At 36.4% G+C, this 11,354-nt stretch overlaps 1 long non-coding RNA gene across 1 annotated transcript; it reads right to left on the bottom strand.

Annotated features, from left to right (window-relative positions):
• Positions 1–6,930: 6,930 nt before the first annotated feature.
• LOC141812070 (uncharacterized) lies at positions 6,931–8,306 on the bottom strand. The gene is made up of 3 exons (XR_012600240.1): positions 8,095–8,306; positions 7,916–7,988; positions 6,931–7,165 (listed from the first exon to the last, which is right to left on the bottom strand). It is a non-coding gene; the product is annotated as an uncharacterized LOC141812070 (long non-coding RNA).
• Between the last annotated feature and the right edge of the window lie 3,048 nt (positions 8,307–11,354).

Below are 11,354 nucleotides of genomic sequence, written 5' to 3'. Positions count from 1 at the left end.
AATTTGGCTATCTACTTGGTGGATAGGTGGAGGGAGAGTCATAAGTTGGGAAGAGGAGGCAGATCTAGGCTCGTGCAGAAGCAGAAGTTGAATTTGAAAGGGAGGAAAGTAGTGGAAGGAAGGGTAAAGATAATCTGAGAAAGAAGGGGCTGAGGGGATCACTAACAAACGCGCAAGATGACTAGGGTTTTCTTGCCGGAGATGGTTTCACTGGGAAGCTTCCCAGGTTTGCTAATCAAATAACACTAAAGGTCGGTTCTAACAATTTGTTTTTGATTGACATATGTTACATAAATTTTATGCCTACAACATTACATCTTTTTGTCCTTTACTGGGGATTTAGTTCCTAACAAAAGATGAAGATAACACATCTTTTCTAACATAAAATCTACAATTTTCGTCCCTTTAGCCGATGATTAGCCCCCCGAGTTTTTAACTTATTTAATTAGAGGAACAGAACCATGAAGATTAGCCCCCTGAGTTGTTCATCTTATTAACAAAAGATGAAGATAACACATCTTTTAATTAAATAATTTAAATTAAAATAAATATAATAATAATGAGTATACTGTTAGTTTAACTTAAAACCACCAATATTTTTTCAAAATTATTCCTATCAATAGTTTAATCGCTATCAACCTATGAATGCTCACTCCCACATCTAGGCAAATGGTAATTATGAGGTTGCATACAATATTATTTTATGATTGTGCCAAGGCATATTGGAAGTTCTTACCTCTTGTTGGAAAAAATTCTTTCTTTGTAACTGAATGTTTTTGGTGCCTTCCAGGTCTTGAATGCTCAAGTAAAGAGCATGGAGGATCATGGCTACATTCTCTATTTTGGAGTCTCATCTGTTACTGGATTTTTGCCAAGGAATCAAAATGGTAACTACTGGATGGGGTCTGTGTTCATTCATGATTTTTTTTGTTCCATATGCAGTTTTTTCTACCTTTTGTCACTGATTATTTTCTTTCATTTTTCTAACTGATTTTGTCGATTCCATTGCATGAATTGACAGGAAATACTGCTCAGGACTTTACTTCTTCGAATGTGCTTATATTATCTAGTTTTCAGAAAATCAACTTACTGCAGGACAATTTATACAGTGTTGTGTTAAAAGCATTGACAAAGCTCTAGCTGTTCTCTATGTTGATTCTGATGTGGTTGCAAAACGTGTTGTACGCTTCAGTTCTTTCATTTGTCTATGTTTTTAATATTTAATCTAATTTTTAATTGTCTTGATATTCTATCACAGGTTAAAGATCTTAAAGGACTCTCAATTGACCTATTGGTTCCAGGCATGATGGTTAATGCTCGAGTGACTTCTGTTCTGGAGAATGGAATGATGCTATCATTTCTTACATACTTCACTGGAACTGTATGGCCTTTCAATTTTTTCATTGCTTATGTTTTTGAAGGTGCAAGGCTTTGAAATTGAATAAGACGCATTCACCTGGTTGCTTATAATCTAATACTTTTTGATAGCTTGATATGTTCCATTTAGAGAATGCTTTCCCAAGTGGAACATGGAAAGACAACTATGCTCAGAACAAAAAGGTATTACATTCTCATTGTCAATGAGTTAGTTGTTATCTGGCGAATAACCATGCTTTCTAATTCTTTTTTTTTCACACATGAGCTGCAATGCTTTGTGGCTTTCCAGATGCTTTCAATTGTTAGTATTATATAATGAACGACACATATTTCTTGTTTCTTGTATTTATCTTATCATCAAAATTTTAAAAGGATGTTTAAAGCAGCAAACAGTTGGCCTACTTCACACATATGGGGCATGCGGCAGCATATTAGGTTATCACTAAATATATTAAAGTAACAGTCTACACTTCTAACTATCTAATGTGTGAACTATTAATTTGAGGTTATTCAATTTGGCTCATGGTCATGTCAAATAAGTAAATGAGTTGTGTTATGTGGCCAGATATCGACAATTATTGTTTAATGTTTCCAAGTGGGTTGTAGCTCACTTAGGGGAAATTACTGATTTGTTATTTGTCTACTTATGTCTACCTTAAACCTGGCCGATATGAATAGCAACTATCTCGGTTTGATAAATCAAGTTGCTTTATGGGTGCATTTTTGGTTTACTACAACCTAGTTTGACATACTCTGTTGAACAACATATTTTGATTGTACTTATTCTCATTCTCTGCAGGCCATTACTGGAATATTTAGACAAGATTTTACTGGATAATGACATCGATTACTTCTTTTCATCATATTGTTAGCTCTGTATATTTCTGTATCTTTCGAGCTTGTGGTTTTTCTGTTTATTGTTGTGAAAAATAATTTTTATTGTTATTTGATTATTTTTTGCAGTGCTCTCTTTCTGCTATAATAATTCTTCTGTGCTCTTATTTTATTCTGGGTGAATTTCAGTTCTGTCATTTGAATAGGATCTACTGCTCTTTATCTCACCTTTTCTCATTGTACTTGATTCTAGGTGATTGCTCGGATATTGTTTGTTGATCCGTCAACTAGGGCAGTTGGATTGACCTTGAATAAGTTTCTTGTGTATAACATAGCTCCACCAGCTGTATGTATTCTGAAATCATTTCTGATGTTGCTAATTTATTTTCATTTATTTGGAGGATGCAGTATCTCTTTTTGAGAGAACCAAACAAAATGTGTATAAAGATAATCTCTAATTCTTTGTCGATCCAAGCATACAAGGAGGCATACCGACCAAATTTATGCTCCTTGGATTACATAAAAGTTTTAGTTTAAGCTCTTAGAATATTTAGCATTCTTTAAATGTGTTGGTTATTTAGGTTTAGGGCAATTGAGGAAATTATAGTTGGATTGATAGATTGTTTTTTTTTTTTGCTAAATTGATCAAATTGATGTATGTTAAAACCGGAGAAATTTATGAAAATTCACAAATATTGAGGTTGATAAGGGGCTTGGATTGCTTTTGGAGATATCTTCTTCTCCTTCTCCTTCACCAGTGCATATGTCAATGTAAGCGCAGTGATTCTACATGGCTGTGCAACTCCTATAACATCATACATTTTGTGATCTTACTAGTTGTTACTTATATTTGAACAGATATTTGAAGCTTTCATTTTTCTAACTGATTTTGTCGATTCCATTGCATGAATTGACAGGAAATACTGCTCAGGACTTTACTTCTTCGAATGTGCTTATATTATCTAGTTTTCAGAAAATCAACTTACTGCAGGACAATTTATACAGTGTTGTGTTAAAAGCATTGACAAAGCTCTAGCTGTTCTCTATGTTGATTCTGATGTGGTTGCAAAACGTGTTGTATGTTTCAGTTCTTTCATTTGTCTATGTTTTTAATATTTAATCTAATTTTTAATTGTCTTGATATTCTATCACAGGTTAAAGATCTTAAAGGACTCTCTTCTGCAAGTTGACACTATTGGTTCCAGGCATGATGGTTAATGCTCGAGTGACTTCTGTTCTGGAGAATGGAATGATGCTATCATTTCTTACATACTTCACTGGAACTGTATGGCCTTTTAATTTTTTCATTGCTTATGTTTTGGAAGGTGCAAGGCTTTGAAATTGAATAAGACGCATTCACCTGGTTGCTTATAATCTAATACTTTTTGATAGATATGTTCCATTTAGAGAATGCTTTCCCAAGTGGAACATGGAAAGACAACTATGCTCAGAACAAAAAGGTATTACATTCTCATTGTCAATGAGTTAGTTGTTATCTGGCGAATAACCATGCTTTCTAATTCTTTTTTTTTTTCACACATGATCTGCAATGCTTTGTGGCTTTCCAGATGCTTTCAATTGTTAGTATTATATAATGAACGACACATATTTCTTGTTTCTTGTATTTATCTTATCATCAAAATTTTAAAAGGATGTTAAAGCAGCAAGCAGTTGGCCTACTTCAGACATATGGGGCATGCGGCAGCATAGTAGGTTATCACTAAATATATTAAAGTAACAGTCTACACTTCTAACTATCTAATGTGTGAACTATTAATTTGAGGTTATTCAATTTGGCTCATGGTCATGCCAAATAAGTAAATGAGTTGTGTTATGTGGCCAGATATCGACAATTATTGTTTAATGTTTCCAAGTGGGTTGTAGCTCACTTAGGGGAAGTTACTGATTTGTTATTTGTCAACTTATGTCTACCTTAAACCTGGTCGATATGAATAGCAACTATCTCGGTTTGATAAATCAAGTTACTTTATGGGTGCATTTTTGGTTTACTACAACCTAGTCTGGCATACTCTGTTGAACAACATATTTTGATTGTACTTATTCTCATTCTCTGCAGGCCATTACTGGAATATTTAGACAAGATTTTACTAGATTATATTTCTGTATCTTTCGAGCTTGTGGTTTTTCTGTTTATTGTTGTGAAAAATAATTTTTATTGTTATTTGATTATTTTTGTAGTGCTCTCTTTCTGCTATAATCATTCTTCTGTGCTCCTATTTTATTCTGGGTCGGTTTCAGTTCTGTCATTTGAATAGGATCTACTGCTCTTTATCTCACCTTTTCTCATTGTACTTGATTCTAGGTGATTGCTCGAATATTGTTTGTTGATCCGTCAACTAGGGCAGTTGGATTGACCTTGAATAAGTTTCTTGTGTATAACATAGCTCCACCAGCTGTATGTATTCTGAAATCATTTCTGATGTTGCTAATTTATTTTCATTTATTTGGAGGATGCAGTATCTCTTTTTGAGAGAACCAAACAAAATGTGTATAAAGATAATCTCTAATTCTTTGTCGATCCAAGCATACAAGGAGGCATACCGACCAAATTTATGCTCCTTGGATTACATAAAAGTTTTAGTTTAAGCTCTTAGAATATTTAGCATTCTTTAAATGTGTTGGTTATTTAGGTTTAGGGCAATTGAGGAAATTATAGTTGGATTGATAGATTGTTTTTTTTTTGCTAAATTGATCAAATTGATGTATGTTAAAACCGGAGAAATTTATGAAAATTCACAAATATTGAGGTTGATAAGGGGCTTGGATTGCTTTTGGAGATATCTTCTTCTCCTTCTCCTTCACCAGTGCATATGTCAATGTAAGCGCAGTGATTCTAAATGGCTGTGCAACTCCTATAACATCATACATTTTGTGATCTTACTAGTTGTTACTTATATTTAAACAGATATTTGAAGCTTCTGATAAAACATTGAAACTGGAGAAAAATTTCAAGGTGATAATGTTCGTGTTCGCATTCATGGTATGAAACATCTTAAAGGACTAGCAATTGGTACCTTGAAGGTATGCTTTTCTTGAGATAACTTATATTTTAGAAGACATTGGTGAAATATGTGTTAATTGTGGATTGTAAGTCTGCACCGCTTGTGCGTGCATCTTGCTATCATCTTTTCTTGTGAATGGTAATCTTGGTGCAACACCAACAATTACTATGATTGTTATATGGTGAACATCATCAATTTGTTTTTTTAACTGAAGAATTGCTATCAAGAGATAACACATGTATCTTATAAAATAGCGTAAAATGAAGATTGACTTACTAAAAAAAATAGAATATTTAAGCTTGATGGATAAAAATATATGCTAGAGTTATTGAAATTTTAGTATTTATTTATGTTTATATTCATCAATAATTAGAGATCAATGAAGATACCATTTCTTAGAATAAAAACTGAGTGGTTATGATTAGCTTATGAATGAAGATTCTTGTGCGGTAATGGTGTGTCCTGTGGTCTAAATTGAAGATTTGTTAAGATTTTAGAACAACAGATCATAAATTTTTAGCCATGGTGTCAGGTAAACAAATTCAAAATTATATGTGTATATATATATATATATATATATATATATATATATATTTTAAGCTTTTTATGAAGTAGTATTCAAGGTTTAAAATCTCGACTCGTGCCGAAGTTTCGGTCCCACATCGGAACGATACTGTTTCGTACTGTGTGCCGATACGGTTTCGATACTTTTTTATTTATATATATAGTAATTATTAGATAAATATATTTATTGTGTATAATTTAAAAATAAGTTGTATATTGATTTGATATAAGTTCTTAATTATTTACCATCTTAATATTGTTAAACAAAAATAAATAAATATATTTTTCTTTAAAGAAAATTGATTTATTAATAACTCGAATTAAAATTAATAGTTGATACATCATAATAAGTTACCTTACTAATACTAAAAGGAGTGACGTGAATCAGATGGAAGTATTGGTTCTTGTAAAATTTTGGTTAGATCAACTCCATAGTTTTTCAACACCTAGATTAAATAATCATCTCATGACATACAATACGAGAATAATGCATCCAATGCAACAATCATATAACAACAAGTACAACAATCACAATCATATGTAACAACAAGTGCAATAACCACAATAATATAATAATAAGTGCAACAACCATCAATGCAGAAAATAACTACCAACAAATGCATATATATATGTTAGTGTAATGATAGGTAGCATGAAAATTGTAGCATGAATGTAGCATAACACACTCAATGCATGGATGTGGGTCCCATTTGCATTGAGTGTGTCATGCTACAATTTTTCATGCGATCTATCATTACTCTATATGTTATGCATGATCACTGTTTGCACTCGCCACCCCTCGACTCCCACCTAGTGCAGTGAACTAGGGCGCACGATAGGATAATTGCACACGTTCCAACAACAAACTACTACTAATCAAGTGGGGAGCAGTCAGGATATCGCAGGAGGGCTATCTAGCCAGTCCTGGTTGTATCCAATATAGTGCAACAAATGTTCTCACCCCTGTACCACTACAACACAGTATCAGGTGAGTGCCAACAACAATAACAATGATCCACACTTACTTTTATCATGCATATGTTATGATGCTTAATTCAACAAGTGAGGTCTACATCTAATCAGGCATAATCAACATCAACTAGAACAAGTCATTACTCACAGATCAACAATAAAATGCAACTGTATAGAAGCAATCAGAAGATCATATAGAGATTAATCAACAAGGTATCAAGCAATGAAGGTAACAAGGATAACAACAAGATAATTAACAATGGAAAATAATTATGCACTACGAATAGGACTTGTGTTGACCAATCATAGGAGTACCCATCTGGTGTGACGAAAATCGATATGAGAATCCCCAGAAAAATACACCTCGTACATAGCATGATCCACCAATCAGGGTCCTGCAAATTATAACATACAACACCACTAAATACAATTATATTTTAAATTTTACAACAAATCAAACCCTAACCGAAACTAGGGTTAACCTTAACTGGATCAAATCAAATCAGATCCATCAACAGATCCAACAAACTTGATCAACCAGATCCAACCAAATCAGATCCGTCAACAGATCTAGCAAACTTGATCAACCGGATCCAATCAACTCAGATCCGTCAACCCTTGAAACCCGATAGCAACCATCATTGATTGAGAACTAATCGAGTTAAAAATCCCTTACCTCAAATCAGAAGCCCTAGATCAATTCAACAGAACCACATTCAAATCCAACCAAAATTGGCAAATCCGAACAAGTCAGTGCCCCTAGTTCAGTGCTAAAGACCAAAGCTTAGCCAATCAATCAGCATAAATCATCGAGAAGACCCAATACAACAGTCAAATCTGTTATAGCGCTTGTCACGCAGTTAAGATGCAACGAAAACTCCACAATCAGACATGCCTCTGAACAACACAGCTGCACGAAAGGAGAAAGCACCGTAGAACCCCCCCTCCTCCCTCCTCAATATTTACAAATTCAAACCATCCAATGACTTCAATCAAATAGAACCTAGCTCATTCAACAGATCCAACCAAAATTCAGGACAAACCCCTAAAAATCCGATGACGAACAAAACAACACCGAACCCTCAGCAATTGACAATTTCCACAGCAAGCTCAAACAAAAACCTAATCAAGAAGAGAGATCTCACCTCAGATTTGAAGCCTTAGAAACCCTTGCTCAGCCCCGATGTTGCTCGATCAAGACCGTCGCCCACCACTGATCTGCCGATCGAACAGAACAGATCATATCAAGAATTCAGATCAAGAAATCCCGATGAAAACAGAAAATCGGGCTCTTACTGATAAACCCTCAAAATCGTGCTCTTACCGATAAACCCTCAAAATCGTGCTCCTCTGTTCGCGTCGATTGCCACTGCCAACAAATCCCAGCCACCCTCGGCGAGACACGCTTGATGGCCGGAGTTCTGATCGCCGATGGTTCCTCTCGGTGTTGGCTTCAGATGGACGCCTGCGCGATCACGCCGTCAGGGAGAAGTCGCAAGTTTGACCGCGACAGAGGAGAAAGAAGGCTCTGTAGGAAAATCGTGATTTTCTCGTTATAATGAGGAGCTACAGTACTTTTAAATTGGGGTTAGGGTTTGAGCAAATTTGGATCACGCGGCGGCTAGGCTGAATCGGTTTCTTAACCCTAAATACTGTAGCGAACCGGCACTGTAGCAAACTGGGTTTGTTTTTGGTTCGTTTGGTTCACTAACTAAATGAACTCCGATTCGACCTAACCTAGTTTTGTTCAATTCGTCTGCCTAAGACGAAGATTCTCATTGCATTCGTTTTGCCAAAACGTCTTCCATCATGAACCAAACCAAGTTGGTTTAAAATTGAATTATTTGGTTTACTAACTAAACGACCTTTAATTTGAACGAAATCAGTTTCGTTCATTTCGTCTTCACAAGACGAGTTTCATTTTTCACCATTAACAACAAAAGAATTTTATTGTATCTTACATTTTCCCTTACTAATAAAAATTTGGTCCTCAAATTTACTATCTTCATACTATAGTGTAGAAATACCATAGTCAGAATCATATCTCAAGTAAATAGATGAGGGTATCGAGCTCGGATAATATCCTCCAGCTCCCAAGAATCCTCCTCATCTGTATGCTGCTGCCACCTGACTTTTACAAGTCAAATGGTTTTGTTCCGCAACTGCTGCTCCTTCTGGCCAAGGACCCACATAACTCTTCTGTCAATCCTGAGCCTCTGACATACGTCGTTTGATAATGCGTACAAGCTCGGCATCTTGCTGAATACCATGTGGACCCAACAGCTGTCTCTCACCAACCTCCTCCCACAACATCGGAGATTGGCAAGGTCTTCCATACAAAGCCTTATACGGAGCCATCTGAATAGTAGAGTGATAGCTGTTGTTATATGCGAACTCAACCAAATGTAAGTGATCCTCCCAACTGCCACCGAAATCCATAACACAAACCCTCAGTAAATCTTCTAGAGTCTGAATAGTACGCTCTGACTGACTGTCTGTCTGTGGATGAAATTCTGTAGTAAAATGAAGCTCTGTACCCAGTGTTTGCTGTAGACTCTGCCAGAACCGTGAGGTAAAAGACGAATCTCTATCCGAAATGATACTTACAGGTACTCCATAAAACCTAACGATCCCTTTATCGTACAAATCTGCCAAACGATTCAGCGAATCCGTTCGATGTAACATATACGGTCCAGTACCTATATATCAAGTACACAAAACAGCACATGCACAATATAACTACCCACACTCGCCCCAGTACTCACGTATATATGACGCTGGGGGTGTTCGACATCACACTGCCATAAATCCAATACCACAACAAAGTAACCTGGTGATAAATCAGTATGCAGCTATATAGCTACCTACATCCTATAGTCAATGTCTGTCCTCCATACTCGTCTTTGAGTACCACTCTATACTCGTCTCTGAGTACCACCCCTCTGCGGTGACTAGGGCACAGGACATTGACTCGACTGAGTACAGACCATAAAGCCACTATCTCTCGATGGTTCAATGAATAGGAAATTCCTAACCACCTATTCTATAACTTGCCACTACTAGGCCAACTATCAATGATGATTGACCCACAACATTCAAAATTACAATCGTCACATTGCACCATGTATGATGTGATGATCAAGCAACAATGACCAACAATTACTATGCTAAATCAACATGCATAGCAAAATGTCTGAACACGTAACAAAATAGATGTCACATGAGATTCAAGCGAATCGAGGATAAACATAGAATAAACATGAATATGTCTAAGGTATCCAACCAACTACAATAGAAAAATAACATGCACTAGAACTTATTCTGTATTAATTAAATACAGGGATTACCCACATCGCATCATGCCCCTTCCGAGTTCCGGGTCTTGGATAGGCCTGTAATGAAATCTATCGTAATATATTCCCACTTCCACTCGGATACCGGTATCTCCTAAAGTAACTCGACTAGTCTTTGGGGTTCAACATTCACTTGCTGACACATTAAACATCTCGCAACAAAGTCTGCGATATCACTCGTCATACCGTTCCACCATTACGAGCGTTTCAAATCCCGATACATACGAGTACCACTAGGATGTATCACGAACCTAGAATGGTGTGCCTCCTGTATTAACTCCTTAATCGGATGCTGCTCTGGAATACAAAGTCTTACTCGGAATTGAAGTATCTTATCATTGTCGCAAGAAAACCCCAACTGCTGTTCGGAGTCCATCCTACTACAGATAAACTGAGTATGCTGGTCGCTAGCTTGTGCCACCTTAATTTTCTCTACTATAGGTGACTGCGTCATCATAGAAATCAACACTCCTCGCTGAGTTTGGTTAAGCTCCACCAAGCCCAACTCAGAAAACTATCGGACCAGATTAGTAATTGCCACCCACTGACTAGCTGGAATCCCACGAGAGTTCCGACTTAGTGCATCAGCTACCACATTAGCTTTCCTTGAGTGATAGTTAATAGTACAATAATAGTCCTTCAGATACTCCATTCAACGTCTCTGTCTGAGGTTTAACTCCTTTTGAGTGAATAGATACTTCAAACTCTTATGATCGGTGAAAACATTGAACGTAACCCTGTACAGATAGTGTCGCCAAATCTTTAGTGCGAAGATAATAACGGCAAACTCTAAATCATTCAACTGTCTGGAAGCATACGCAATTATCCAATCGCACTGCATTAATACTGCACCCAATCTTTGGAATGATGCATTAGTGTAAAGTGTGAATCCGTCTTCACCAGAAGGAATCACCAATATCGGGGCATTTACTAACCGCTACTTAAGCTCCTAAAATTAGCCTCACAAGCCTCTGACCGAGCGAACTTTGTCCCCTTTTTGGTTAGACGAGTGAGCGGTGTAGCAATACGAGAGAAACCCTCTACAAATCTCTAGTAATATTCGACCAGACCAAGAAAACTACGCACTTCCTGAACAAACTTTGGCTGCTCCCAACTAGTAACTGCTTTAATCTTCTGAGGGTCTACAGAAATGCCTCGGTTAGACACCACATGTTCGAGAATTCCCATACAAGATAACCAGAACGCACATTTGCTGAACTTCGCATATAGC

The sequence above is a fragment of the Curcuma longa genome, chromosome 18 (assembly GCF_044706935.1).
Source record: "Curcuma longa cultivar G26 ecotype Majalengka, Jawa Barat chromosome 18, ITB_CL_G26_1.1, whole genome shotgun sequence".
Classification (NCBI taxonomy): Eukaryota; Viridiplantae; Streptophyta; class Magnoliopsida; order Zingiberales; family Zingiberaceae; genus Curcuma; species Curcuma longa.
Note: the sequence above shows the minus strand (reverse complement) of the source record. Positions and strands in the feature narration are given on the sequence as shown.